General features: G+C 48.6%; 1 protein-coding gene across 19 annotated transcripts in view; it reads right to left on the bottom strand.

Annotated features, from left to right (window-relative positions):
* Window positions 1-27,810, bottom strand: part of CYRIB (CYFIP related Rac1 interactor B) — a 112,125-nt gene that overhangs the window by 56,899 nt on the left and 27,416 nt on the right. For 12 of the 19 annotated variants that reach the window (XM_081111478.1, XM_081111467.1, XM_081111473.1 and 9 more), the window contains exon 2: window positions 22,884-22,936. The exons of 4 other annotated variants lie outside the window; for them this stretch is intronic. The gene's annotated coding sequence lies outside the window, so the exon portion shown is untranslated. Of the gene's footprint in view, window positions 1-2,167; window positions 2,368-22,883; window positions 22,937-27,810 lie in introns of those variants that run through there. 3 more of the 19 variants (XM_081111477.1, XM_081111466.1, XM_081111469.1) reach the window with 3 other exon arrangements.

Below are 27,810 nucleotides of genomic sequence, written 5' to 3'. Positions count from 1 at the left end.
ACAAGAAATTATCTGAATTAACTATTGCTTAGGAATGCTGACAAGATCCACATATCAGATACCCATTCTAAGTGAACAAATCCATTCAATGCACTAGCGCATAACCCAAAATGACATGTCTATTGTCCTTTCTCCCCCAAAGGTCTCAAAGCATTTAAATAATCAGATACAGCAATCCACAAAATATACAAGCTAACTGAGAAAACTGCAGCTGAGAGTAATCAAAACTTTTAACACATAATTACAAAATGATATTATAGTGGAAAACTCTCTGACCTTGCCATTCACTCAATTATTCAAAATATTTATTAAGTATCCACTGTGTAATAGGCAGGCATTGTGCTAAACTCTGGTGTAGCAACAGAAAAGGAGACCAAAAATAACAGTGGGCATAATATATAACTAATGTTAACATTTACAAATATTATAGTTTTGTTTTCCTTAAACAGTGAAGGAGCACATTATAGGCTCTAGCAGTTGAGTGCATCAATGCTTAATGAGTTAAGTAACCTCATCTACCAGTAAGTGGCGGTCCAGTATTTTCCCCAGGGAGACGGAGTAAAATGAAATAACTATTGCTCTAGACTCCTCAATTACTTACTAAGTAAAGGTAAGTGGCCATTTCTAATATGAGCCAAAAAATCTCAAGAGTGACACTATTTAACATACAAGTTCATTCTTATGTACTAAGGATGTCAAAAAACAAACTAACAAAAAAACACAGTACTGTCCTCTCACTTTATGAATGTCCACCGGACAGTTTTAGTTACTAGTAACTGCAACATTTTACAAACGGGCTATCAAATACGCCCCAGTTATCAAGCTGTGCTAGGCACCAACTTTCCTGTTTTTATTATTTAATACAATTACTAAAGAACTAAGAGGATCGGTGCGTTTTCCTCGAGGTGCATTAGTCTAAAGTGATTTGCAGTAAGTCCCCGAACACCCAAGTGAGTGAAATTCCTTCCGCTGTGCACCACACTCCCCTGGAAGGTCAGTCCGCCAGGCTTGCAGGGCTGTAAGCACACAACACGGACTGCCACACACTTTCCACATGAGGGTTAAGGAGTAAAGAGATCGCAACCTCCATGCATTCACAGGAGGGGAAAACAAGTGCGAACAAATTCCAAAAATCCGCCTTATCCAGAATGGCCCTTTTTGGTACGGCAAGAATCCTGGCAATTCAAGAATCCTGGCAATTCGTCTGGACTCCGCACGCCGGGGGAGGGGGGACGACTCAGTAACTGCTGCTGACAGATGAGAAAAAGTCTCACCAAACAAACAGTCTTTACAGGTAATGTTGCCAATCGGGGGAGGAGCGAGGAGGAATGTGGGGGAGCAGCAGCAAGGGAAACGAACAATCTGCCAGGTTTTACATTCAGAGGAAATCCACCATAGATATTCCTCTAGGGGAGGGAGGGAGGGAGAGAGAGAGAGGAGAGAGAGAAGAGAGAATATTTGGTAGGGCCCATAAGGAAAACGCACACACACAGCAGTGGCCACTGCCACTGCCGTCGGACAGTCTCCGATGTGGGTCATTACAGGGAAACTGTGTTTTGGAAACACTAAGACCAAACCCTGGGGCTGAGGATCTGGACTTGAAATGCCGGGCATTCAGAGGTCAACGCAGGATGGGAAGGAGGCGCACAGGTGGGAGGAGGGGGTGGCCGACGGGACACCAACTTCGACGCGGTGCCCAGGCGGCTGGGTGCTGGGTGCTGGGCGCCGGGTGCCGGGTGGGGCGTGGCCGAGTCCGCGGGAGAAGGGGGTGTGGACCGGGGGCCCGGCCCGGGGAGAGCCGGAGGGAGGACAGGCGGCCGCGCGGAGGACAGAGCGGTGGGGGGCGACGCGGGAGGAGGGCAGGGGGGCCGGGGAGCCTGACCTCGGGGGCGGCGGGCACGCGCGCGGAGGTGCGAGGGGAAGGAAGGGGCGGAAGCGCGGAGAAGCCGAATGAATGGGTGCGGGGGCCGCCGGGCGGGCGGGGCGTCCGCGGAGGTGCAGCCGCAGCGCCGGGGGTGGGCGCCGAGGCGGGCCCAACACGCGGGGGAGCCGGGGGGACCGGGGAGCCCCGCGCCGCCGCACCCGCCTCCCCGCCAAAATGGGGTCGAGGCGCAGGCCAGCGCCGGGTGCGAGGGAAGCGGGGAAACGGTCCAGAGGAACCACTCACCCTGCGCTCGAGCCTCCGGGCGCTCAGCCCCGCTCCTCCGCCCTCCTCGCGGCGCGGCGGCGGCTCCTCAGCGGCGCTAGGGGGAGCCGCGGGCCCGGAGCGGGGCGGCGGCGGCGGCCGGACCGGGAGCCCCTCCGCACCTGCCCCTGTGGCGGAGCCGCAACGAGCCAAGCGGCGGCGGCGGCGACGGCGGCGGCTCCGAGCGGGGAGGGCAAGTGACCCGGATGTACAGGGTAACAGCGAGGAGGGGGAGGGGGGAATGCCAGGAAGTGAGGGCGCCGCGGACCTGTCCGGCCGTGCGCATGCGCCACGAGCCCGCCCCGTAAGGTAAGCCCGGCCCCGCCCCCTGCCCCCGCCTCAGCGAAGGGGCGGGGCGGGGCCAGGCCGGAGACAGGTGGTCGGGCGGCGTGGTGAGGAGAGGAAGGGGGCGCGGCCACCGCCTCCGCGCCACCGCCCTCCTTAAAGGAGCAGCACCTCCGCGCGGAGACAGCATCTGGGTGGGTCTGAGTCTTGCAGCCTTTTCGTTTTACAGAAGGGAAACTGAGCTTCTGAGGGGACGGTGACCTGCCTCGGGTCAGCGAGCTCAGAAATGGCAGGCACTGGACCCCGGGACTCGCAGACGAGGACTCAGTGCTGAACCCAACCGAAGTTGCCACGGCCGACCCTCCAATCCTGTAATGGCGGGGGTGGTGGGCATGCCTTGCCCCCTCCGCCAGGTACTGAGCCTTGTCCACTCTCCGGGGACGCGGCAGATGCGCTTGGCAGGCTCCCCGGCGGAGAGGTGCACCGTTATCCCTGCGATGGTATCTGGAGACGCCCTTGGGAGGTGTTAAATGATCGCTCTGAGAACAGAAAGCAGGCGCCACTTGAGACTTGCACCGTGCCACGCTTAGCTCTTTCAGATAAATGAGACTTTGTTCTGCAGTCTGCTCTGTGCAAAAATGTCTGATAGGGAACTTGCATGTGGCAGAGGGCGCAGACTCTTCCTTTTCCCCTAATTCCCCTTTCACTCTTAGAATATAAATGCTCCCTCTCTGCGTACAAAACCGGAACATCCCATGTAGCTAGCTCATCCTAACGCTCTTCTGCAACACTCAAGTGTAAATGGTTACAATGTTACCTCTCCTGGGGAGTATTTTCAGTTGATTGCTGGGCAGATCATTACTATGGAGATAAATGTTTCTGAGCATTTGGGGGTCAAGAGCCCCACTGAAAAATCCCCTGAAAGTATGGTCTTTTCTCCCCAGGAAAATGCACATAAGCACACAAATTTGCGTGCAATTTCAGAGGATTTATGCGTCCAGAAAGCCTATCTATGAAACCCTGATTATGAACTCTTATTTCAATCAAATAGGATCCCAGGAACGATCTGGGCCTTACCATATGTGGCCAAGAAGTCACTCCTTACGTCATATACAAAAGGGTAGCTTTTTACCATATTTAGCCTTTTGTCTTCCTCTTGAGTTACATGGAGACCGAATGGTATTGGCCATATCACAAAGAAATGTGTTGAAGCACACACTAAAGTCAAGAGTCCTAGGCCTCAGATTTTTACCCTAATATTTTAGGATATCATTTTAGGATGATCTGGGGGATTCTATACTATATTATAATCTTCATCAATTTCAATTAAACTGAGGGAGCTGGTATTTATACTGCAAACATTAGTGCTGATAGAACAGTCTTTAAAAACAAAAGAAAGAATACACTTCACAATCCAAGGACTTTGGTCCAATTTGCCTGACACAATGAAACTCTTAAATAACCCTTGTTCAGCCCCGGCTGGTTTGGCTCAGTGGATAGAGCATCCCAGGTTCAGTTCCAATCAAGGGTACATGCCCGGGTTGTGGGCTTGATCCCCAGTAGTGGGCATGCAGGGGGCAGCCAATTAATGATTCTCTCTCATCACTGATGTTTCTATCTCTCCCTCTCCCTTCTTCTCTGAAATCAATAAAAAAATATATTTTTAAAAAATAAATAACCCTGGTTCATAAAGACCCAGTGTCCTCAATTTGAACCAGAGGAAGAGTTCACACACCTGCCCAATACCATGAGCTCTGAGTAACCACACACCTCTAACCCAACCTCCCACAAAATGAAATCTCTTCCATAGTCTCCTCAACACATCAACATGCAGTGTAGCTCAGATGTTTACAATCATGGGGAGCTCATTATTGCAACTGTCGGCCTCCTTTCATTGTCAGGAACCTCTTCTTTTACGCGGAGAAGACATCGGATGCCCAACAATTTTCATTCATTGGTCCTAATTTTATCTCTGAGGAGCAATAGAGACTTGATGCCAGTCTTTGGGGAACGTACAGTCCAGCAAAGAAAAACAGTCCACTGAGGAATAATAACTGTAAAAGAGGTTGAGTCCTGTGAGGAGTCCCTTTCAAAGGCACCTTTCTCCTATCAGCCCTAGCCCCATGCCCGTGCAGGAACCCATGAGCAGGTTCTGCCCCTACCTCATGTCAGATGTCCTGAAAGAGGCACCGACAACAAGACCCCTATGAGAAATGCTGCATTTCTTCTTCCTCCAGCCTTTCTTCACCATTCTGCATGAATGTAATCACATTTCAGCTGAGGTCAAGCTTCCAATGTTATGGGTTGAGAAAAACAAGCAGAAGGACGGGGGGGAAAAAGGAAGTTTGCTAAGACCACTAGGCCCTCGGTGATGATTTAGTCCAGTGGTTCTCAACCTTCTGGCCCTTTAAATACAGTTCCTCATGTTGTGACCCAACCATAAAATTATTTTTGTTGCTACTTCATAACTGTAATGTTGCTACTGTTATGAATCGTAATATAAATATCTGATATGCAGTATGGTCTTAGGCAACCCCTGTGAAAGGGTCGTTCGACCACCAAAGGGGTCGCGACCCACAGGTTGAGAACCGCTGATTTAGTCCCTGCAGCTTGCTGGCATCTTTTTGAGTCCTTACAATGAACCAGGCACTAAACTAAGCCCTCGGCTTGCATTTCCTCTTTTGCTTTTCACAACCACCCTATATGGTCTTATTATCACGTCCATTTCATAAATGAGAAAACCCAGGCTTGGTATGAGGCATCCAGAATTCAATCCCAATCTGTCAGATCCACAGTTTGTCTGTTTCTCCATCTACACTAACTTGACTCTGTCTGCTTTTATAAATCTTAGAAGACCCTGATGCTTTCTTTCAATGCTGTTTGACTTGAAACTTTTATTTATTACGAAAATCAACTTCGAAACATTATAAAGAACCAGTTGTTTCATTCAGTCATTGATGTGTTCAATCAGCACACATTTGTGCTCCTTTGCTACGTCCTACGTACCATGCTGAGGGTCTAGGATGGAGGGACAGTAAGACGTGTGGTCCCTGCCCTGAAGGGGCTCAGAATTTGGTGAGAGGAAGAGTTGTAACCTCACAATTACTAGAACAACACGGCATGACTCGTAATTTAGGAGGGTGACGGAACCCACTCTCTCTGGGACACCTGTGAAGACTTCAGAGAGGATGAGCTTGGTTTTGAAGAGATAGGGGAAGGGCTGAGAAGAAAAGGCACCAGAGCAGAGGAAGGGGGGTTCATGGCGTGCTGGGGGTAAGACCAGGGTGGTGAGATTGTAAAGGACCTCCTCTTACACCACGCGAAGGAGTTTGAACGTGCCTCCTGATGGCAACAAGTAAGTGGAACCTTCCAAGAAAGGTGACATGATCAGATGGGTTTTATAGCAAGATCACTCTAACCACAGTGTCCAACTGGGACCCCGGTGGGAGAGAGAATGGAGGCCAGCAATGAAGGTGTTGTGGGGCCCAGGAGAGAGAGAGCATGAGCCTGGAAACTGGCAGGAGAGAAGAAGAATGGGCCCCAGAATTAAGATACTTAAGAGTTTCTGACTTGTTGAATCTGGGGGAAGCAGCAGCAGGAGCTGTGGGGCGTGACCCTAAGATTCCCCAATCAGCAGCCTAATTGGATGGTGACCCCAGCCAATCCCAAGACCTCTACACAGCTCTCACTCCTTCTCATCCAGCCTTTCTGCACATGGCTTCCGCTGGAATCTTCAGATCTGTGCAACTCTTCTTTCTCAAGACGCTTTCCTATTTCTACAGTCCCATTTATCATTTTAATGGCTGCGGAACATTTCATCGTGTTGAAATAGCTCCCCTTCCTTCCGTTGCCGAAGGTCCACTCCCGACATGCCTGGTTTCCCCTGGACTTGTTCAGCTCTGGGCGTTTTGCAATGAATGAGTTGAGCGAGGAAAGAGAGCTTTGAGGTGAAGGGTGGTGGAAAAGTGTAGCCTCGAGGGCCAGCGAATCAGCAACTCTTGGGCAACTGGATCGCATGTGGAAACGGCAGAGCTCTGGAAAAGAGCCCAACAGCCATGGGAATCCTGATGCCTAACTCTCCGTAGAAGCTCGTTGTCAAGTCCTAACCCCTCTCTAATCCACTCGTTCACTTATTCACGCATCAGCAATGAATTCTTGTGAAGCAGAGGGCAACAGAAAACCGCTACAACGACCTCAAAAGCTCTGGATTTAGCCCTGCTCCGGCCTCCCCAGCCCTCTGAGTGACCTGCAGGGTTGAAACCTGTTTGACAACTTACGCAAGTTATACAACCGGCCAGGACTCGGTTTTCCCACATGTTCACTGTAAGGATTAATTCAGATCAGACGTGTGAAATACGCGCACAGAACCAAAGCATACATTAAGTCCAATCATCACCTTCCAACTTGGTTCCTTCCCTGTGCTCCCTTGACCCCCAACATTTTCTTGAGTTTCTGAGCAAACCCACCAGGCAACAACCCATGTGCTTGAGTTCAGATCCTGAATCTGCCAGGGTGAACCAGGCCACCTCCCTGATCTCTCTCACCTTCCACTTCCCTTCTGTGAAATGGGCCTAAGGACCGACTTCACAGGAATGTTGTGAAAAACTCTCCTAAATACTGTACAGGAAAATACGTTCAAAACCCCAAAGTACTATGCCTTTATGGACCATATTCCTGCTGCTATTTAGAGATATCATTGGTCTCCTGGTTTCTCCTCCTTAAAAAAAGAAAAAAAAAGAAAGAAAGATGACCTCAGCATAAATTCCCAGGATTGTAATTACTAGGTCAAAGGATCTGACCATTGCTACGGTTTTTGACTTGTATTGCCCAACTGCCCTTGGAGAAAACTCCGAATAGTTGGTGCCATTGTTAACTCAAATGCACTGTGTAATATGTCGAACGCCTAGAATATAGTTTTGGTTGCCTGTGTACCCAGGCTCAGTCCCCAATCTAACATTTAGGGGCTTCTGTCCGTTGATCCCTCCTCCTCTTCATGGAATGAATGAATATCGACTCTGTGAGGAGAAAGGCGTCTTCGCAAACATTCCAGCCACAGCCAGCGGTTCAAGGTTACGGACTAAGACTCCAGGGTCCCTCCTCCTGCAGGCGCACCCAGTGGGTGAGCTGAATGCGTGCAGGAGACGGGGAGGAGGAGGCCCAGGAATCCCGGCCTGAGGGATGGCATCGGAGCTGCTACTGAAAAGGAGCCCAAGGACAGACAGAGCCGTTCGCACCCAGCGCACTCCTGCCGTTTAGCAAAATATAGTCACCAACCTCTCAGGACCCTCAAGTGGCCCTGATGGCCCCAGCTCCCCACAGGCGCAAGATCCACCCGTGAGCCTCAGCGCATTTCTGAGTGGGACACGTTCCTCACGGTGGACAGAGCAGGCTTCCCCAGCCCTCTGCGCGACCCGCAGGAAGGAAATAGCTCCCAGCGGCCCTTCCCTGCGACTCCACTATGCTTTCCGGCCTCGGCCTGTGCACGTCGCTGTTTCTCCACCTCCAGGTTCAAGGGCTGCCCCTGAAAGGAGTCCTCCCTCCCCCTCCCCCTCCCCCTCCCCCTTCCTAAAGTCACCCACCTCCTTCAGTCGTTCCCCAGTATGTCACTGGCTTTTTTCTTTTTCCTTCACAGCACTTATCACAACCTGTAATTATTTTTCTTTTTTAGCTTAAAAATGTTGTCCCTAAAAGAAGCCTCTCACTAAAACATGAGCTCGGTGAGGGCAGAGGCGAGGGCTACCTGCCATTCCAACACCTGTCACGGTGCCCACCCAGCTCCTGGGAGACCCCCAATGACTATGTAGAAAAGAGAGGTTCCTGGCCCCCCCATGCCATTTTCACCCAATTATATGAATAATACATGTGGATTGCAGGAAAAAATAATTGAAAACACAGATAAGCAAAAAGAAAATATAAACCTTCCTGACCCAACTTCCCAGGCCATGTGGATAGCCGACCAAAAGGTTTTGTATGTCAATACAAGATGTAAAACTACTGCATATATTTCTATAAAACTGGCTCATATGCTGAATTGTATTCTGCTGTCTTTCATCTCACGATCTACCTTAATCACCTTTCCTTAATGAAGGTGCTTCGGCTACCTCGCTGTTCAAGGCGACATACATAACATTCCGCTGAGTAGCTGCACCATGAAGTATCTAACAGATCTCCCCGTGCTGAGCCAAAGGGGGGTTTCTTCAATGTCAATAACAGTAAAACGTTTTAATCCAGCACTTCCCGCTTGACAAGCTTCCCATTTTTTTTCTCAGTGTTTGTATTGCTTTAGAGCTTATTTCTACAGAACTGCACTCCCCACCGCCCATTCACCACCTGGAGTTATTAGAGTCCCAAAAGGAAAGCAAAAAAAAAGAAAAGGAAGGAAGGTAGGAAGGAAGGAAGGAAGGAAGGAAGGAAGGAAGGAAGAGGGGGGAGAGAGAGAGAGAGAGAGAGAGAGAGAGAGAGAGAAAGAAGGAAGCAAAAACGGTTTGCAGCCGCAAAGGCTGAAGTATGAGGAAGCCAAGACGATGCCTAGGAGTTCAATTTGGGACTCTGTGCTGATACAGGCAAATGAAATAAAGAGCATGTTTCCTTGCCAAGATTTTAATGGTGAAAAAGAGGAAAAGAAAGACATTCTGCATCTTTCACTTTTCCCTCCTGAGGCAAGTTTCTCCCAGGAGGGCCAGGCTGGTCGCTGGGGTCACCTGTGTTGTAAGCAGTTTGCAGCCCGAAGCCCACTGCCCCCCCACAGAGGGGAGCAGGCTGCAGAAGAAGCCATGCGGTCACAAGCAGCACTTCTGGCCCGCTGTGTGGTCAGTCACACAAAGGACTACACCCCCCTGAGCATTTGGGGCAGGAACAGTGGCTCCCCTCCAAGGAAGGGCCTCCCCACACCCACCTGGTGAGGCAGACCCCACTCCAGCCGGACTGCTCGGTGTCCCCGGGCGCTGGCCGCCTGTGCCTACCTGCCCACCCCACTTCAGATGGAGGGCGGGCGGTCAGGAACAAGAGACGCCTGTGTGCCAGGCAGGGGCCTAGCCTGAAGGAGGCAGCATTGAGCCCAGCAGGTCAGACCCCCTGCTGTGAGGTCTTGGACCCTGGGGGGGCCCTGTGCTACTTGCTGGGTTAGAGCAGAGAACAGGATTGTAATTAGAGGGTGATTTCTTTCTGTATTTCCTTAGCTCTGTGAGTTCCATGAGGGCGGAGGCCATGCTGTTTCGTCACCAGGGATCCCCAGGGCTAGCAGAGAGCCTGGCACCGTGCCTGGCACAAGGCCCCCACCCAACAGTTGCAGCTGGTCAAAGAGAGGGCATCAGTCCAGCTTGAGTGAACCCAGGCCTAGGGCCCTAACCCTACGCTGAGGCCAGGGAATCAGATAAGCAGGCGAGTGAGATTTCAGTCCTCCCCCAAGTAGCCAAAATGCTTAGGTCACTAGCCGTGTGACCCGATGGCTGAAATACAGAGCTGTAGACAGAGCCATGGGAATATCAATCATGAGCCACGTGCAGGGGAAGAGCTCTGAGTTGGGGGCCATGGAAGAAAAGATATTGGGTGAGGTTTAAAAGACATCTTCCCGAGAGAGAACCAACATGGTCCACGTGAAGCAGCAGCTTAACAGGTATCGCTAGCATCCTCTCTCAAATCCCGGTGCCGAGCGCGTGTTAGAACACAGGGTTAATGAGAAAGATTTGCCCAGTTTTAAAGCAGAGGCGGTAGGGAGGAGGACGCTCAAGCTCTGGTCTTGTCCGAACCCACAGACTCGGAGAAAAATACCCGTGGTGTCCATTTCAGCATTTATGTAGCATTTTTACTGTATAGGCCACTTGCGTTCATGAGTTTCTGAATGAATCGCCTCATTTTAGACGAAAAAGGAACCTCAGAATTCACCTTCAATCCAACATTTTACGCTTAAGAACATGGAGGGCCCAAGAGGGGCGCAGGGGGGCTCGCAGGAGCACAATCCCCAGGCCTGGCTGGGTCCCGAGTGCGGGTCACAGGGGCTCCTGTCTACACTGTCAGGGAACTACGAGTTCATTTCCACAGGTTAGTCTCGAACACCAGAGCCCTGTAAGAACTCTCTCCTGGCGCGCAGTGTGCAGCATCTAGCATCGTGTCTGGTGCTCGCTTCCAGGGCGAAGGAGGCGGATTACAGCCATGTGCTTATCTGGCCCTTCATTACACACCAATCTCTTCCAAAGTAAAACAAAAAAAACCCAAAATGTTAGGAGGCATGTACACCAAATGATGCAGCAACAAGTAGCAATGCAGGTCTCATGAGTCTTCCCAATCACCCATGCGCGTTTGGGGATGGTTTCTTTCTTGGTAGTAATCATAATCTGATTACGGAGCTCCTGCAAATACTATTTCCTGCCCTTGTGCCTTTTGCCCATGCTGGTCTGTCTGCTCTGAACTCCCTTCCCGACACTCTCCACCCTTCAGGCCAAACTCAGACCTACCCACCAACGCTCCCGTCAGGCATGTCTAGGGGCGCTGGATAAACGTTTCAACATCACTTCGTTCCCGCCTGTACCTCATGGTACCACAGAGCCCTACTCACGCCCGGCAGTCCTCCTGGGATGAGTGCAAAAGACTGGCAATGCCGTGAGGTTTGTATAGCACCGGGCTCCCCGTGGAGAAAAGCGCTCCAGAAACACAAGGTCATGTTTTATTAATTGATTTACCCTGACTCCTTGAAACACACAGAGTGATTTTGATGGATGAATCAACCAGTCCAAGATTAATAGCCTGGTTTTCTACACTCGTTTCTCTTTCCAAGCCACAGGCCAAAATACACTCACCCTCGATTTACACCTTTGCAAAATGTGCGTTTGCATATTGACTCCTGAATCCACTGTGGTTACTGAAAGGATGGCTACATCCGCCAGGTTACACTGTGGTAACAAACAACCCCGAAATCTCAGCCCCAGTGAGGACCACGGTGGCCACGCTGGGGTCAGCGACGAGTCGAGCAGCGCCATCTTTCTGGCCTTCACCTGACAGCCTGGATTAAGCAAGTCTGGAGTTAAAAGATATGACCCCTGTTTTCCTTCTCCAACCACCTAGGCCGTGGTTGGCAAACTGCGGCTCTCGAGCCACATGCGGCCCTTTGGCCCCTTGAGTGTGGCTCTTCCTAAGTCTTAGAAGTACCCTAATTAAGTTAATAACAATGTACCTACCTATATAGTTTAAGCTTAAAAAATTTGGTTCTTGCCCTGACCAGTTGGGCTCAGTGGATAGAGCATCGGCCTGCGGACTGAAAGGTCCCGGGTTCGATTCCGGTCAAGGGCATGTACCTTGGTTGCGGGCACATCCCCAGTGGGAGATGTGCAGGAGGCAGCTGATCAATGTCTCTCTCATCGATGTTTCTAACTATCTCTCTCCCTTCCTCTCTGTAAAAAATCAATAAAAATATATTTTTAAAAATTTGGCACTCAAAAGAAATTTCAATCGTTGTACTGTTGATATTTGGCTCTGTTGACCAATGAGTTTGCTGACCACTGACCTAGAAAGCTGTCCGGCAGGTGAGATGTCAGGATGTTTATGAAACACCCAGGATGGCCTGGCTGGCGTGGCTCAGTGGTTAACCATCGACCTATGAACCAGGGTCACGGTTCAATTGCCAGTTAGAGCACATGCCCTGGTTTCAGGCTCGATCCCCAGTGTGGGGTGTGCCCACCAATGATTCTCTCTCATCTACCTCCTTTCCTCTCTGAAATCAATATAAATAAATAAATAAAACACCCAGGAGTCTTCCTGAAAGCCATCGGTAAACAATAATGATGTCTAATACCAATGTCATTACCATTATCTCTACTCCTCTTCAAGTAATACTGGTGACACTATTATAATTCTCATAGACCAGTGGTTCCTGAACCTGTCCTCACACTGGAGTCACCTGGAGAGCTTAAAAACTACCAGTGTTTGTGTCCCGCCCCCTGAATTGGTGAATTCACTCAGTGTGTAGCCCTAGTTTTGGAATTTTAAAAATCCTCTGGTGATTCTAATGTGCAGCCAAATTTGACCACTGAGGCAGCAAGATTCATATCTGCACATACACGTATTTGAGGCCAACACGCATACATACACATATACACACAAGCTGGCCTGCTCCCAGGTTCCGTGAATCCGGTGCCTCTATGACAGCGGTGGTCGCTGAGTTAGGTTATGCTGCAATAACAAAGAACCCCTACATTTCAGGCCTAATAACAACCGCAGTGGTCACCCTGTGGACTCAACAAGATGAACCAGCTACCCTGCTGTTCTGGTTCTGACCCAACACCAAAGCCCATGCATTTTAGCCTCTGGCCTTTCTCTTTTCCTCTTTACTTTTACTTCACACCTTTTCCAGGTGCAGCTGAACAAGTTTGCCTGGCCCAGCATAAACCAGGACCAAAAAGTGATGCTGGCGTGGACAGACTCGGAGGATCTGAGACTGGGAGAGGGTCACTGAAGGCTCTTGGCCATTAAGACTGTGCTTTGTTCAACTCCTAGCCCCAGGACCCAAAACTCAGCAGACAACATAATAGAACTTGGGAATGTAAAGTCATTATCATCAATTAATAACCTCAAATAATAAACATTAAAAACCGACACAGGAACTCAAAAGGCACAGCATCTAAGCCCTAGCCGGTTTGGCTCAGTGGATAGAGCATCAGCCTATGGACTGAAGGATCCCGGGTTTGATTCTGGTCAAGGGCACATACTTCTGTTGGGTTGCAGGCTCCTCCCTGGCCCAGGCCCTGGCCAGGGCGCCTGCAGGAGGCAACCAATCGATGTGTTTCTCTCACATCAATATTTCTCTCTGTCTTTCCCTCTCTCTTCCACTCTCTCTAAAAATCAATGTAAAAATATTCTCGGGTGAGGATTAAAAATTTAAAAAGCACATCATCTAAGTTGTGCTTATGCATCAACTTGTCATCAACCACTGTTTTGATTTCCCCATTTCTGCTCGTTTCTCCCAGGATAAAATGCCATCTGCCGGGTGGACGTGAGTGAGGTTCTCCTGACAGCACGCTTTCACCTGGGAGCGAAGCGCAAGGCACGCCCGGTGGGTGCAGGGAGCAGTATGACACAGATATTTTGCCACCAGCACAGAAATGATTTCCAGCAAACCATCCCCTGCTCTGTTGAAGATTATGTCTCTACAGAGTCTGCAGAAAACCTGAAAACCCAGCTTGTCTGCCCTTGTTTGGGCGTTTAATCTAGGAACCATACTGGCTTTTCCATAAACTCTTAACCCCCAAAAATGTCTTCTGTATTTCAAACCTGTGAGCTCCCTGGAGCCCCAGGGGAAGGAGCATTGTGTAGGATTATATAATAGTCACTCTGTTGCTTTAAAACTCAATAGTAGCCTCGGGCAGCAATGTTAAAGGAGAGAGGAATTTTGGTAAAATTATCTGAGTGCAACCATCTCTTCTGATGCACTGAGTGAACAATGGTTCTGCTCTCAGAATCTCATTCAATTGTCTGTTGCTTATCGAGACCTGGGAGAGGCGTGTTCCTCTCATCCAGCATTGGTTTAGAGAAAAAAGCAGGCAGGATTCCGCTAATAAAAGCTTGATGTGGAAAGCAGTAACTGCTTCCGGTGGAGAAGTCACTGGAAGAACCTCTGTAGGGTCTCTGGTGACGATCTACGTTCGCCATGACCGTCATACGGAGGAGAGGAAGGAATGTGTGACCTACAGCCTCGCTGTCCATCTCGGCATGTGACTGCCATCAAACAACGTGACCTCTCTGAACTTGTGTCCTGCTCTGAACTCGTACGATGGAAAAACTGATCTGCTAGAGAGAGACATCGTTAGAACTGAGAAAACCTATGTAAGGTGTCGAGCACTCAACAAAGGGCAATGTCCTCCTCTGATCACTGCCAACATCGCAGGAAGCTCACTAGAACGTGAGCTTTTGAAGAGCAAGGACAATGCCTGCTCAAATTTCAACGTTCAGATCCTACACACTGACCCTTTGGACCCCACTCCTCTCCTACCAGGCGGTATCCTTCGGTCTCCAATTCCAGGGGTAGATCCTGAATGGCTTAAGCCAGAGGGGAGGAACATCTGGCCCGAGGGCCATATAAGGCCGGGGAAATCATTTGGTCTGGCCCTGCCAAGACATCGGAAATGAGTTAATTCAATGTTTGACCCAATATAGCAGGCTAATATATAAGTTGATAATTTTGTATGGCCCTCGAATGACCTGGTAAATATCCAAATGGCCCTTGGCAGAGAAAAGGGTCCCCACTTTGAAAGCCAATCGGTGTTATCTCATTTCCTCTGCCACCATGATTGATTGAGAGATAGGGTTGTGTCCCTGATATGATCCAATCAGAGGGAAGCTAAGACACAGTAGCTCTTTCCCCAGATCTGAACAAACCAGTATGTGCTCTAAGAGTTACCCCACCCAGACCACCACATGGGACAGCTCTCCTCCACACTTCTCAGAGCAGGTGTATTCTATGTGCAGCCACCTCCCTGCTGTGAAGACAGTCAACCTGAGAATAAAGCCAATAGACAGAGAAGCGCAGAGCCCAGAGAATCACAAAGAAGTGAAGCTGGAGCCCTGATCACAGTGTGCCTGAAGCCCACCCTACCTCTCCACTTTCTGGTTATGAGAACCACTCACCTGCTCCTATCAATTATCCAACTTGAACTGGGTTTTTAGTTCCTAGCAACTCAAGCATCCTAACTGGCACGTCCTCCTGTGTGACCGAAACACCTAGCAGGGAGGGGGTTGTACAGAAACATCATTGCTCTGGCAGCCATTGAACTCAGAACTCAGCAGGCATCCTCATCCATCTTGGTCACCCAGTCTCTCAGGGACGAAAAGGGTTTCTGGATACAGGCCCTCAATAATCCTTTTTAAGGAAGTGAATGGAATGAAACTTACCAAATCACCCGGAGTTTCAGAACCTTTTAAAGCCCCATCACCCAGAAGTGTCTGGATCAGAGGAGCATGAATTGGAAGCTCATAGGACCTGGAGCCACCAGACAGTTCTGAACTCAAATCAGCTCGAACTGAGGTAAGCAGGTATAAATAGGGAGAAATGACTAAAAGAATACATACCAAAATACTAATATCAATTAGCTCTAGAGCAAACATGTCAAACTCGAGGCCTGCAGGCCGCATGCAGCCCACAGCAAATATTTTTGCGCCCCAGCCAATATAACGGTATGCGAGAAACGTTTTAATAAAAATTTGTAACTTAATTTTTACAATATCCTGTTATACATAATTAATAATAACGAACTACAACATTCGCTAATGACTGATGACTATAATCGTGCTACATTCATTTCCCTTACGCGCCTTACACACAGACGCACCATTTCTATCAAATATTTTAGAAGCCAATGCCAAGTCATTAGTCTTGGACTGACTTGTTGGGTGTGCGCAACAGGAAATATTTCGCGTTCGGCGAACAAGAAAAATAGGTTTATTTGCATTACACTTATTAACTTGTGCAGTTATTCAGTGTCTGGTAAGTTAATGTTCAAGAAAAATATTCATTTTTATTCAAATGTTCTATTATTTTATGTGAACAATGACTCATTTATTTCAGCCCTTGGTATTCAGCATGTCTCTATCGAAATAAACCTACGTTTCTATGAAAATTGAAGCTTTTGTGTTTTTTTTGGCCCACATACATTTAAACCTTGTTTATTTGGCCCGTGTTAGCCTTTGAGTTTGACATGCTTGCTCTAGGGGGTAGGATTATGGGAAGACTTTTCTTTTTCTTTCTTCTGTGCATTTTTTCGTTTTCTAGAATGAACACATATTGGTTGCCTAAAAAAATGAAGATAAAAGTGGGGTAAGATCACTCCAAGTGTCTAGTCCAGCTCCTATGATACAAAGTAGGGACCCAGCAAACGTTCCATCTCCAGGAATGCCCTTCCGACACTTGGAAACAGCTCGGGTGTCTCCTGTGTCTCTTCTTAAATATTTCAGCGCAGTCATCGCCACCCTTACATGACTTGATTTCAAGGCTCTCTTTTATCCCTCCTCTCTGCAAAGGCTCCATCTGTTAAAGTCCCACTCAGGGTATTGTATAACCAGCTCACAGCATCGGCAGCAAGCTCCTGGCTGCTCATTCATCTGTTCATTCATTCATCGAGTAAATGCTGATTAAAAACCTTCTATATTAGACATCCTGGCTTTTACATAGCTCCCCCCCTCCCCCCGTCCCCACCCCCCCAGCCCAATACACAAATGGTTTTCAGATTTTCTTGGGAAAGGTCTTCTTCCCTCATCCTCAATCCTTGTGCTCTGGGAGGTGCAGATAATACTCCAGCTTCTCAAGGGGGCGGGCATTTGGTCCAGGTGGCCAATCAGAGCATTGCATTTGCCTGGCCACAGGGATTAGTTCAGGGATGAGCAGGTTACCCAGAGGCAACCAATCAGAGACATTGGGACTCAATTCTGAGATTTTGGTCAAAGTGTTGGAAAAATGGACTTTTTTTTTTTCCTTCTGCTAGAAATGCTGACAGCCATGTCGCCACCACAATCCAAAAAGAAACGGTAGGCAGCGCTGAGAGATGGAGAAAAACTATGAAGCCTGAGCAACACCATTTAAGCCTTAAATTCCATCCCTGGACTTTTCAATGACAAAAAGCCAGCAAATCCCCTTTCTGCAGAAGCCAGTTCGAGGCGGGGTCCTGTTTCAAGGTCCACAATCCTGAGTAATGAGACTTGAAGTTCTGTGACATATGCCACCCGCAGGCCATGCACAGATGAAGCAAGAGGATCCATGCCATCTTCCCCGGCACTCATTCTGATGTGGAGATAGCTAGAACAACTGCTCTTGTTTAAAGCCAATAAGATAACTGCTTTAATTAAATTCCACCCAGTGCAACAGGAGCACAGGGAGGGGGGAGGAGGAAAGGGCTCCCATAAGAAAGAGCCTTGAAACCAACTCTGTGTCGGCTCTCAGGCAAGAAAGGTAGGATTACTGTTGGGGGGGGGTCAAGATAACACTGCTGAGGCGCATTCCTCTCACAGTAACCCAAAACCAGGACATCCCCCACTGCACTCGGGGCAATGGACTTGAAGTGCTTAAGGACACTTTCTAAAAGAACCCACAAAATACCGTTGGAGAGATGGCAGATGCCCTGGTTCAAAGAGCCAGTGCAAAGACAAATTTCATTGGCGCCCTAGCTGGGTTTCTCAGTGGTTAGAGCATTGGCCCTCAGACTGAAAGTTCACAGGTTCGATTCCGGTCAAGGGTCCATACCTCAGTTGCAGGCTCGATGCCTGGCCCTGGTCAGGCATGTGGGGGCGGCAACCAATCAATGTGTCCCTCTCACTTCAAAGTTTCTCTCAGTCTCTTCCCCTCCCTTCCACTCTCTCTAAAACTCCACGGGGGGGAAATACCCTCGGGTGAATTTCGTTCGGATGGGACAGGTGATGTCACACTCTCAAGTCATGCTCAGGTGAGTGTCGGTGATTTTGACTCTAGGAACTTCATTTTTCACCCCCCTTTTCTCGCCCATTTGGATTACAGTTGGTTAAATCATAACAACATCTTTGCAAAATGAATAACCTACTTACTGAACTTGTTACCAAATGATGAAAAGGGAGAGGAGAGAGAGAGCCTCTGGTTCCAGGAAACATTTTGTGACGGGTGAGCAGCGCGCGGCTGATGGCAGAAAACAACAACGACAATGCCAGAAGCACCCTGGGGACATCCATTTTGCTGAGAAAGGCCCTGAAGGTCAGTCTTTTCAAGTGAACAGAGCTCGCGTCTCCTAGACCTTTGATGGTGCACACTCCACAGGACAGCTGTGCAGACAAAGTCAGTCAGAAAAGGAGGACAAAGTCTCCTTGCCTTTGCGGTTTCAAAACACATCAGCGATTGATTCGGTCCAACAACACAGCTCCAACTGTCCAGAGCAAACAAGCGCACCCTCGGGAAAGTTAATATGGACAGAACACGCCCGTGGGGCCTCGATAGAGGAGGCAGAGATGCGTGGCAGGCGGGGGAAAGGCTTGAGATGCCGTCCCAGTAACTTGAACGTCTAAAAGGCAGCCCCGTGGCCCCCGTTTCTAAAACACGTCTAAGATGGCTGTCGAATTCCACTTCTCTACTTGCACGACACGCGACTTTGCAAGACTCAACTTTCCCTCTTCATGAAAATGGGGTTATCATTTCTCATACCTGGACTGGGCAGCTCAGGGGTCCAGGCAGGGCCGAGCGAAGGAGAAAGTCACAGGGCATGGGCACCTGAGGACCAGACCATGCCGGAGTGCCCGGTGCTTGGCACATGCTCAGTAAATGCTGCAGTTTAGCAACATCACGGAGACCTGCCAATCTCGTCTAAAAATAAGAAGGGCTTTCATGTTGAAAGCTCCCAAAGTACAGTTTTTTTTGGTAATTAGTTTGGGTTTTTTTTAAATTTTATATTGATTTCAGAGAGGAATGGAGAGGGAGAGAGAGAAACATCAATGATGAGAGAGAATCACTGATCGGCTGCCTCCCGCACGCCCCCTACTGGGGACCGAGCCAGCAACCAAGGCATGTGCCCTGACCGGGAATTGAACTGGTGATCTCTTGGTTCCTGGATGGACGCTCAACTGCTGAGCACTAGTTTGTTTTTAACAACAACAACAAAAGCAACTATATGCTTTTTATATATTATATGCTTATGTTTGAAAATGCAAAGTATAAAAGGATATACAGTAAGATATCTTCCATCTTAGACCCACAATCCTTTTTTCCTCCAAAGAGGTAAACAGTATTCCCACTTCTTGGTTCTTTCTAGCCAGAGTCCAGGCATCACCATGCATCTGTGTGTGTGTGTGTGTGTGTGTGTGTGTGTGTGTGTGTGTGTAAGCATGTATACCTCCCTCTGTTTTTTTCACACACAGGGGTATATCACATACACTTATATGCATACTGCCCTCTTTTTAACTAAAAAAAAGTAACCTGGAGAGCATTCCTTTTGAGCATACACAACCTGCTATTTTAAACAGTGGCCCCGTATTCTACTGTAAGAAGATACCATGTTTCAGTCCATTAGTCCCCAAGGAACACACATTGCAGCTGCTTCCAGGGTCTGCTATTAACAAACATGCTGCAATAAACACGCATGTGCACAGACATGGGCAACTACAGGGCAGGTGGGGTTTACAAGATAAAATCCTTAACATGGAATTGCAGGGTCAGAAGGTACAATGCACTCGAATGTCGGTAGATAGCACGGAATTGCTCTGGGAAGATGTTGTACTCATTTTCACTGTCACCCAGAGTGTAACAGTCTCTCCATCCACATTTACACACAAAATGACTTTTAATACAAGGGAAGGAAGGGGGCAGAGCTCCACTCTTGCCCCATTGTCTCTCCCTGCCCCTGTGATATCACACGTGGCATTCCTACTCCTGAAAATTCCACACTTGGATGCCCAATCCAAAGGTCAGAGTTGAAACGAGAACAAACAACCCAGCCTCTGGGGTGCTGGAGCCGGCTCACCAGTTCCAGCCGGCTCACTGCCTCCTGCACACCCCGTACTGAGGACCAAGCCCCAAGCCCGGGCATATGCCCTTGACCGAAATTGAAGCCGGGACCCTTCAGTCTGCAGATCAACGCTCTACCGACTGAGTCAAACCAGCTAGGGCTCTCTCTTCATTTTTGACAGTCACAGACTTCCCTTTCTGATGAGCTCCCAGGTTATCATTCATATATTTCAGTCAACTCTGCGTTCATATCAGGAAGGACTCATGCAAATCAGCACCACCCACCATGTTGTCACATGTTCCAAGCCACCAAATCTGTAATAACCTCTCACCCACATGAGTTCTTTCCACATCACAGCTGCCTCTTACTCAAGGGTTACCTTCTAAAGTCAGCATCCTATATAATAAAGAGGTAATATGCAAATTGACCCTCACGCTGTAACTGTCACAAGATGGCGGCACACATAGCGGGAACAGGGCAGCAGGGACAGGGCCCAGCGGCTGCTCCACGAGGCCCGGAGGCGGGGCATCGAGGCGGCACTCCAGGATGCGAGGCCGTCCCATGGTGCAGGGGGGCGGGGTGGGTCCCGGGTCTCGCGCAATTTCGTGCAATAGATCACTAGTGTAATATGAAAATGGAAAGGCGTCAAAATTCGCCTTGAAAAATCCCATAATAAGGTCTCACCATGGAGACTAATAAACCCATCTCCCATTGAAGTCCAACAAGGCCCATTTTTCTTCAGTCTCCGATTTGGTTTCTTAGGTTGAGCACCAGGAGACATCGCTGGCGTGGGTTCCAGGGCCATGTTGCATGATAATTAAAATCTATAAATACGAGAAAGGCACTCGATGGCACAAGATGCTCACGTTCTAAAAAGCCACGGGAACAAAGACCGACAGAAGGAACAGAAGGTCTGTGTCTCTCTTTCGCGCTCACTCCAACAGAGACGCCAGTTGGGTGGAATGACAGGATCGCCCACGCTATTGAACGCGTTATTTTTATCTCCACTGGGTTTTGTTTTTGTTGAGCAAGTATATTTGGATCTGGACGAGTTAAAAGCAGGAATCTTTGATCTGACAGAGATATGACTTCCCTAAGTCTCAACAACAGTGACTGGCTCTGGGGGCAGGATGAACTCAAGGGAGCATGAGGGAATTTGTAAGCCCTGCTTTGGGTGGCAACATGGGTGTGACATATTCAAAGCTGGTGTGGCTCAGTGGTTGAGCATCGACCTATGAACCAGAAAGTTGCAGAATCGAACCATGAGGTCACGGCTCGATTCCTGGTCAGAAATCAGGGGCTTGATCCCCAGTGGGGTGTGCAGGAGGCAGCCGATCAATGATACTCTCTCATCATTGATGTTTCTCTCTCTCTCCCTCTCCCTTCCTCTCTGAAATCAATAAAAATATATCTTTAAAAAATCTCATCAGGTTGTATGATTGATATGATTTGTGCATGTTATAGCACGTTAAGTTACACCTCAATTACAATAAAAGTTGACAGTATGCGTGAGAGACGGCTGTGTAACAGTCATCATCAGTTGATCGCCATTCTATGGTTCAACCTCCCAGAGGCTCCTCAGCCCAGTGGAGAGTGGTGAGGAGACCAGGGAGTCTAGGGAAAGAAGAGGCAGAAGAGGGAAGTGCCCTGTTGTGGGCAGAGGGCACTCAGGCTCCTGCAGCGGGTCTGACACAAGGAGCCTTAACAAGAGTGATACATTGCCCAGCCAGTGTGGCTCAGTGGTTGAGCGTCAACCTATGAACTAGGAGGTCACAGTTTGACTCCCAGTTTGATTCTCTCTCATCATTGATGTTTCCAACTCTCTCTCCCTCTCTCTGAAGTCAATTTAAAAGGGGAAAAAAAAGAGTGACTTGTTTCCAATAGTTAAGATCACTGGTCCCCTGGCCAGACCACTCAAAGGCAAAGACTAGCTATATGCCTGCAATAGACTGTTTGTGCTCCCGCAAAATGCATGCGGGGAAAGCTAAACCCCAATGGATGGCTTCTGCAGGTGGGAACTTTGGGCGGTGATTAGGTCACGAGGGTAGAGCCATTATGAATGGGATTAGTGTCCTTATAAAAGAGACCCCAGAGCCCTAGCTGGTGTGGTTCAGTGGAGAGAGTGTCAGCCTGCAGACTGAAGGGTCCTGGGTTCGATTCCGGTCAGGGGCACATGACTGGGTTGCAGACTCAATCCCCCTGGGTCGTGCAGGAGGCAGCCGATCAATGATGCTCTCTCATCGTTGATGTTTCTATCTCTCTCTCCCCTCTCCCTTTCTCTCTGAAATCAATAAAAAAGATATATTTTAAAAAAAGAGACCCCAGAGGGAGCCCCCCAGGCCCCTCTGCCCTGTGAGGTTATGATAAAAAGATGGCCACCTATGAACCAGGAAGAGAGCCTTCGCCAGACCCCCAATCTGCCAGCACCCTGATTCCTGGACTCGTCTGCCTCCAGAACTGTGAGAATTACATTCTGTTGTTTACAGGGTCCCCGTCTGTGGTATTCTGCAACAGCGGCCCAAATGGACTAAGACAACCACTTGCTGGTAGAATGAACTTGGGCAAATTCCTTCTCTTATTTCAACTTTCTAGGGCTGCTGTGAATTTAAACAAGATAATGCAGACAAAGCTCTTAGCACGGGGTGTGCTTTCAACAGTATTCAATAAATGTTAGCTGCGAGGATGAGTGATGACAGGGGGCTGGGCGTGTCTTCTTCCCTCCAGAGGTACAGTTCTGATGGAAATTAATCACCTGACCTGATAACCTTGTAGGATCTCGATAAATATTCACGGAGTGGACGAAAGAACGCACGCGGATTCAGATTTCAACAGAGACAGCTCTCGTTTCTACGGAACTGAAATCTACGTCCTGGCTAAAGTTACCACCCACTTTCATTCTTCGCCATAGTGAAGGGGTCAAGGGCACCGGTCGCAGCCCAACGGCCATGGTCAGCGAAGGCTCCGTTACTTACCAACTTGGTAACCTTGAACCAATTACTCAAACTCCAGGCTTCAGTTCCTTCTCCTGCAAAACCAAGGCAAAGCGAGGATTAATTAAGGAAGTCACAACAGACCTCAGCAGACTATACGCCCCAGTATATCCTCTAGCCACCATTATTTTTCCCAATACCAAAGCCACGGCCAGGAAATGAGAAATACCAACTCCGAATTCCAACACTTCAGACCACAGAGTTCACAGAGCATGTTTCCCAAACATTTTTTTTTTTTTCATTTAATGTGCACAACAGTCTTAGGTATTACAAATACATCACTGGAGATTCAGAGAAGTTGAGTAACTGGCTGAAGGTTGCACAGCAAGTGAAGAGCGAACGCCCAAACCAAACTCCTATGACTGAGGGACAGTCTGGCTGGACTGCTTTGCCCCAGGGACAGAGGGAGGGGCCGGGAGTCTAAGCTAAAGGATGCTGGGACTCCGGGCTCCCGCAGCCTTTGGTCCCAGCAACATGCTCCGCTCCACTTGGCTGTGAACCGATGTCAGTCATTCTACCCCTGAATCACTTCCTGTTCGGGCTTCTGCAGGGCAGAGGAAGGAAAACAAACCCGCACATCGCACCACCCTTGTCACTCCCCCATTTTCCAGGGAGATTCTGATGAGAAACTTATGAATCAAAGGGCGCTTTCATGGGAACCACGGGGAACACCCCATTCGAACCCACGCTCCGGCATTTAGTGTGAAGACAGGGGTAAGGCCGGCGGTGTCTAGAGACCCTCCCTGTTGCAGCGGAGAGAAAGCGGACACCTCGGTGGCCTTTCCTGGGATGCACTCTTCAGCTGCCTTGTGCGCTCTCTTGGCTTTTCATGAGGTGTTGAAACTGCCAGAAGCCACTTAACCTGCCTCATTTTATTCACAAAAGACCTCGGGCCCTGCCTGTCTGTGTGTCATGGCAGAATGCCATCGCGGATCATCGCAGTCGCTTCTGCTGCTTCTGCCCCAACACGTTATTTTCCGGTTTTCTTTTCTGTGGTTTAAAATTCCCTTTTAAATAATAATCACAGAGCTGCTCAGTGGCCAGAGAAAGTGGGGATCCCATTTAACCATCATCAAAGCCAATGCGTGCAATACTCCCCCTCCCCCCCGCCCCCCCCCCCCCCCGCCGCATGGGTGTGTGCACACCACGCACACACGCGCACACGCGCACACACAGATGCCCAGAAACATGGTTACAGTTCTCCTGACTCCTCCTGCTCTGAGGGATTTTTTTTCTTCCTTTCTTTCTGATTTTTTGACCACATTTACAAAATTGAAAATGGGGAGAAGTTGTTCCCTTAGGAAGAATTTTAGGACCTGGGGCCAAAGTTCTAGAAATGAGATTAAGTGCACCAGTTCACGCTCACAAAACTCTTTTAAGAGCACGAAGAGTAAGCTGGTCACGGCATCGCTTAGAGGTAGCCCCAGGGGACAGAGTGTAGCTCCCCTAGAACAGTGGTCGGCAAACTCATCGGTCAACAGAGCCAAGTATCAATAGTACAACGATTGAAATTTCTTTTGAGAGCCAAATTTTTAAAACTTAAACTATATAGGTAGGTACATTGTTATTAACTTAATTAGGGTCCTCCTAAGGCTTAGGAAGAGCCACACTCAAGGGGCCAAAGAGCCGCATGTGGCTCGCGAGCTGCAGTTTGCCGACCACAGCCCTAGAAGAAAAGTGGTCATCTCCACCAAGGGTGACTTCCATTCACTTCTGCCACATGGGCAGAGAGACCCGGACTATGGCTCCGGAGGCTGGAGCCGATCTTGTCTCCTCTTTAGACTCCCACCAGGGGCTGCAGCCCCTGCTCGGTCTCTCAGAGCTCTGTGACCTTGGCGGGTTCTCCTCTCTGCGCCCCTGCAGCCCCTGCTGCCAAATGAAGATACTCACTCATTCAAGAACGACCCTCAGAACAGAAAGCGATTCAGGGGTAGAATGACTGACACCAGTTCACAGTCAAGTTGCACGTGTGCCAAGGAGCACCTGTGATGCACCAAGCGCGTGGCCATGGAGAGAATTCCAGGAATGAAGCCATCCCAGCCACCCCGGAGCTCTCACCCATTAGTGGGGCAATGACAGGCAGACGAGTAATTACAATGGAGAATGAAAAAGTGATACAACGGGGGGGGGGGGGGGGGGGGTGTACACGTATTGGGCGGTCACAGAAAAGGGTCTTCAGTTACTTCTCTAGGAAGGTGATATCTCAGCTAAGCTCTAAAAGACAAGTTAGAATCTGCCCTGCCAGGCAGGAGGAGTCCAAGGGAACCTGCAAAGGCCCACAGAGACGTGCCAACTCAACACTTCTCCCCACCGCTCTCCAGGTGACACCGGGGCTTTGTCTCCCTGAAAACAGACAACCCCCTCATTACACCAATGAAGAACCCCAAGTCCAAAAGAATGATAGGGCTTGCCTAAGGTCTCTCAGCAAATGCGATATAATGTTTTTAAGAAGTCACGTTCTTCAGTGGAAGGCTATCGCGTCACCCTTACAGAGCAGTTTATTTTAGGGGGAAGTGCCTCGTGCTGGCGGGTCTAAGGCAGCTGTTCTCTATCTGACCACCAGGCAGGACCCAAAGTTCCCAGGGACGCAAATCTGTTTAGGAAGATGCCCAGGAAGTTTTTTTAGGGACTGGATATGTTTTTGATGATGGATCCTTTTTTAGGTTAATTCTCTACTATGGGATCTAAGGCTCTAACAATTTTTCAAAGGAAAGTTGAGCTCCCCAAACCATTTGCTTCCTTCATGGTTTTTTTTTAATGGTTTGATCTGAAACAACTTTCCTACGACATCAAAGACGATTTTTAAAGAAGCCATTTCAATCTGTAACCCCTGAACCCAAAGAATTCTTCGTCGTTCCCTGTGTCCTATTAAATATGAAACCCTTTTAGGCACAGATCTGTACCCTGTGCATGTGTATTCCATTAAAAGGAACTACTTCCAGTGCAGATAGAGTTCTCTTTTCTGGAAAAATACAACACACACTTATATTGCAAGTCACTGACATGTTTCTGATAAATATCACAGCAAAACCCAGGCGACAAATTAAGTGCATCTGGAAATGCGGGGCCTGAGACCTGTAGAGCACCATTTTCTAGCCCACTTCGTTCTAGAATTCTACACTTCCCACATCCCTGTTCACAGGACACAGACAAGGAAAGCGGGCCCACCCAACCCAGCAAACTCCCTCCTGAAGTCTGCAACAGTTGCTTTTTTTTTTTAAATATATTTTTATTGATTTCAGAGAGGAGGCAGAGTGAGAGGGAGATAGAAACATCAAGGATGAGAGAGAATCGTTGATTGGCTGCCTCCTGCACAACCACGTGCCCTGACCGGGAACCGAACCGTGACCTCCTGGTTCATAGGTAGACGCTCAACCACTGGGCCACACCAGCCAGGCTGCAACAGCTGCTTATGGCCCTAGAGCTCGGGTCGACATGCTTCTGCACGTGAAATAGCCTTTCTCATGGTCTGAGTGTTTCTACCTCTGCAGTCCCCAGAGGAGGGAGGGCGAGTTTTAAAAGTACTGCTCCTGGGTCCCGACCTTGCACAATTAAACAGACTCTCTGAGGACCGAAGCCCAGCACCAGAGTTCCCAAGGCTCCCCAGGTAATCGCAGCAGCAAACGGGACTGGGGAGCACTGGGCCGGGATGGATAACTCATTAGTCAAGGGAAGCCCATGGGAAATCTATCTGGAAGTGAAAGACTCGTTGTAATTAAATAAAATAGCAGATGCAAAACTACCTAATAGTGCCTGCTACCCAGAAGGCACTTAGTAAGTGTTAATTAAACAAAAAGTTACAAATCAAATAATTACTCCTCCGCAGTCAATTCATCTTCTAATTTTAGTAGCTTCTTTATTATTTGCTGGGTTTTCTTAGCCATAATTCCTTCTATCCCTGTTTATAAAATTATAAACTTACCCCCATAACCCCATTCAATTACAAGAACTCTGTAGTATTTCCCACAATCCTTAATCACTGTTTTAATACAATTTTCTCCCAGAACAGTGGCTAATATAAGCTAAATTCTCAATAAATGTTAGCTATTTGTAATCATTATTTCACAGTATCATGATCTGCTGCCTATACATTTTAGACAATGTTTTTTCATGAAGCCGTAGTACTTGCAGCTCTATGCCCAAGTGAAAAATTTGCCTTTACCCTTATGAATTCTCAGCGATTTGAGGGGAAAGGAAGATGCTACATGGTAGAGTGCTTAACATATTGGTAAATATTCAAAATAAATATCTTGAATCTTTAACCAATCATCTCTGTAAATTAATAGCATTGTCATTGTGTACTATTACCTTCCTTTTTCAAGAGAGACATGGAGAGAAACACATTAACAGATGAACACAGTGAAGATGGTATTTCTGAACTAACAGAGAAGCGATTATCCAACAAACACTTTCTGCAAGTAAGGGTGCATCGTCTTTAAAGACACGTGAGTATTTACTTGAAAAAGTGCCATTGGCAGATGTATATATAGACTATTACTTCGGGGTATCTGGTCTACCTGCCTGACTTGACAGGTGAGTGAAACCGCAGTGCGGAACGAAGGGAACAGCCTGGGGTCAGACCGTCAGCTCAGCAGAATCAGGACCAGTTACCACGCTGCCAGATGCCAAATTACCCAGGGACGATCATTTCGCTTCCTCCCACGACCCAACTCCTTCACCTGGCTCACTGCTTCCCAGGCGTCCGCTCTCAATTCAGGTGCCCGGCCCAGAGGTGAGTCGGGTAAACAGCTCCAGGGCAGTTCCTGGACATCCTCCTCAACCCACTGAACTGCCAGGTGGTGAATCCATTGGGCAGATACCTGTGTTTCTGCGGGGCGTGGGCAGATGTTGTTTGCTGAGCTGCACAGTCTAAGCACAGCCATAATGGAACGGAAGTTCCAGACATGAA

The sequence above is a fragment of the Myotis nattereri genome (assembly GCF_964212035.1).
Source record: "Myotis nattereri genome assembly, chromosome: 17".
NCBI classification, from domain to species: domain Eukaryota; kingdom Metazoa; phylum Chordata; class Mammalia; order Chiroptera; family Vespertilionidae; genus Myotis; species Myotis nattereri.
This window is presented reverse-complemented; position numbering and strand designations above follow the sequence as displayed.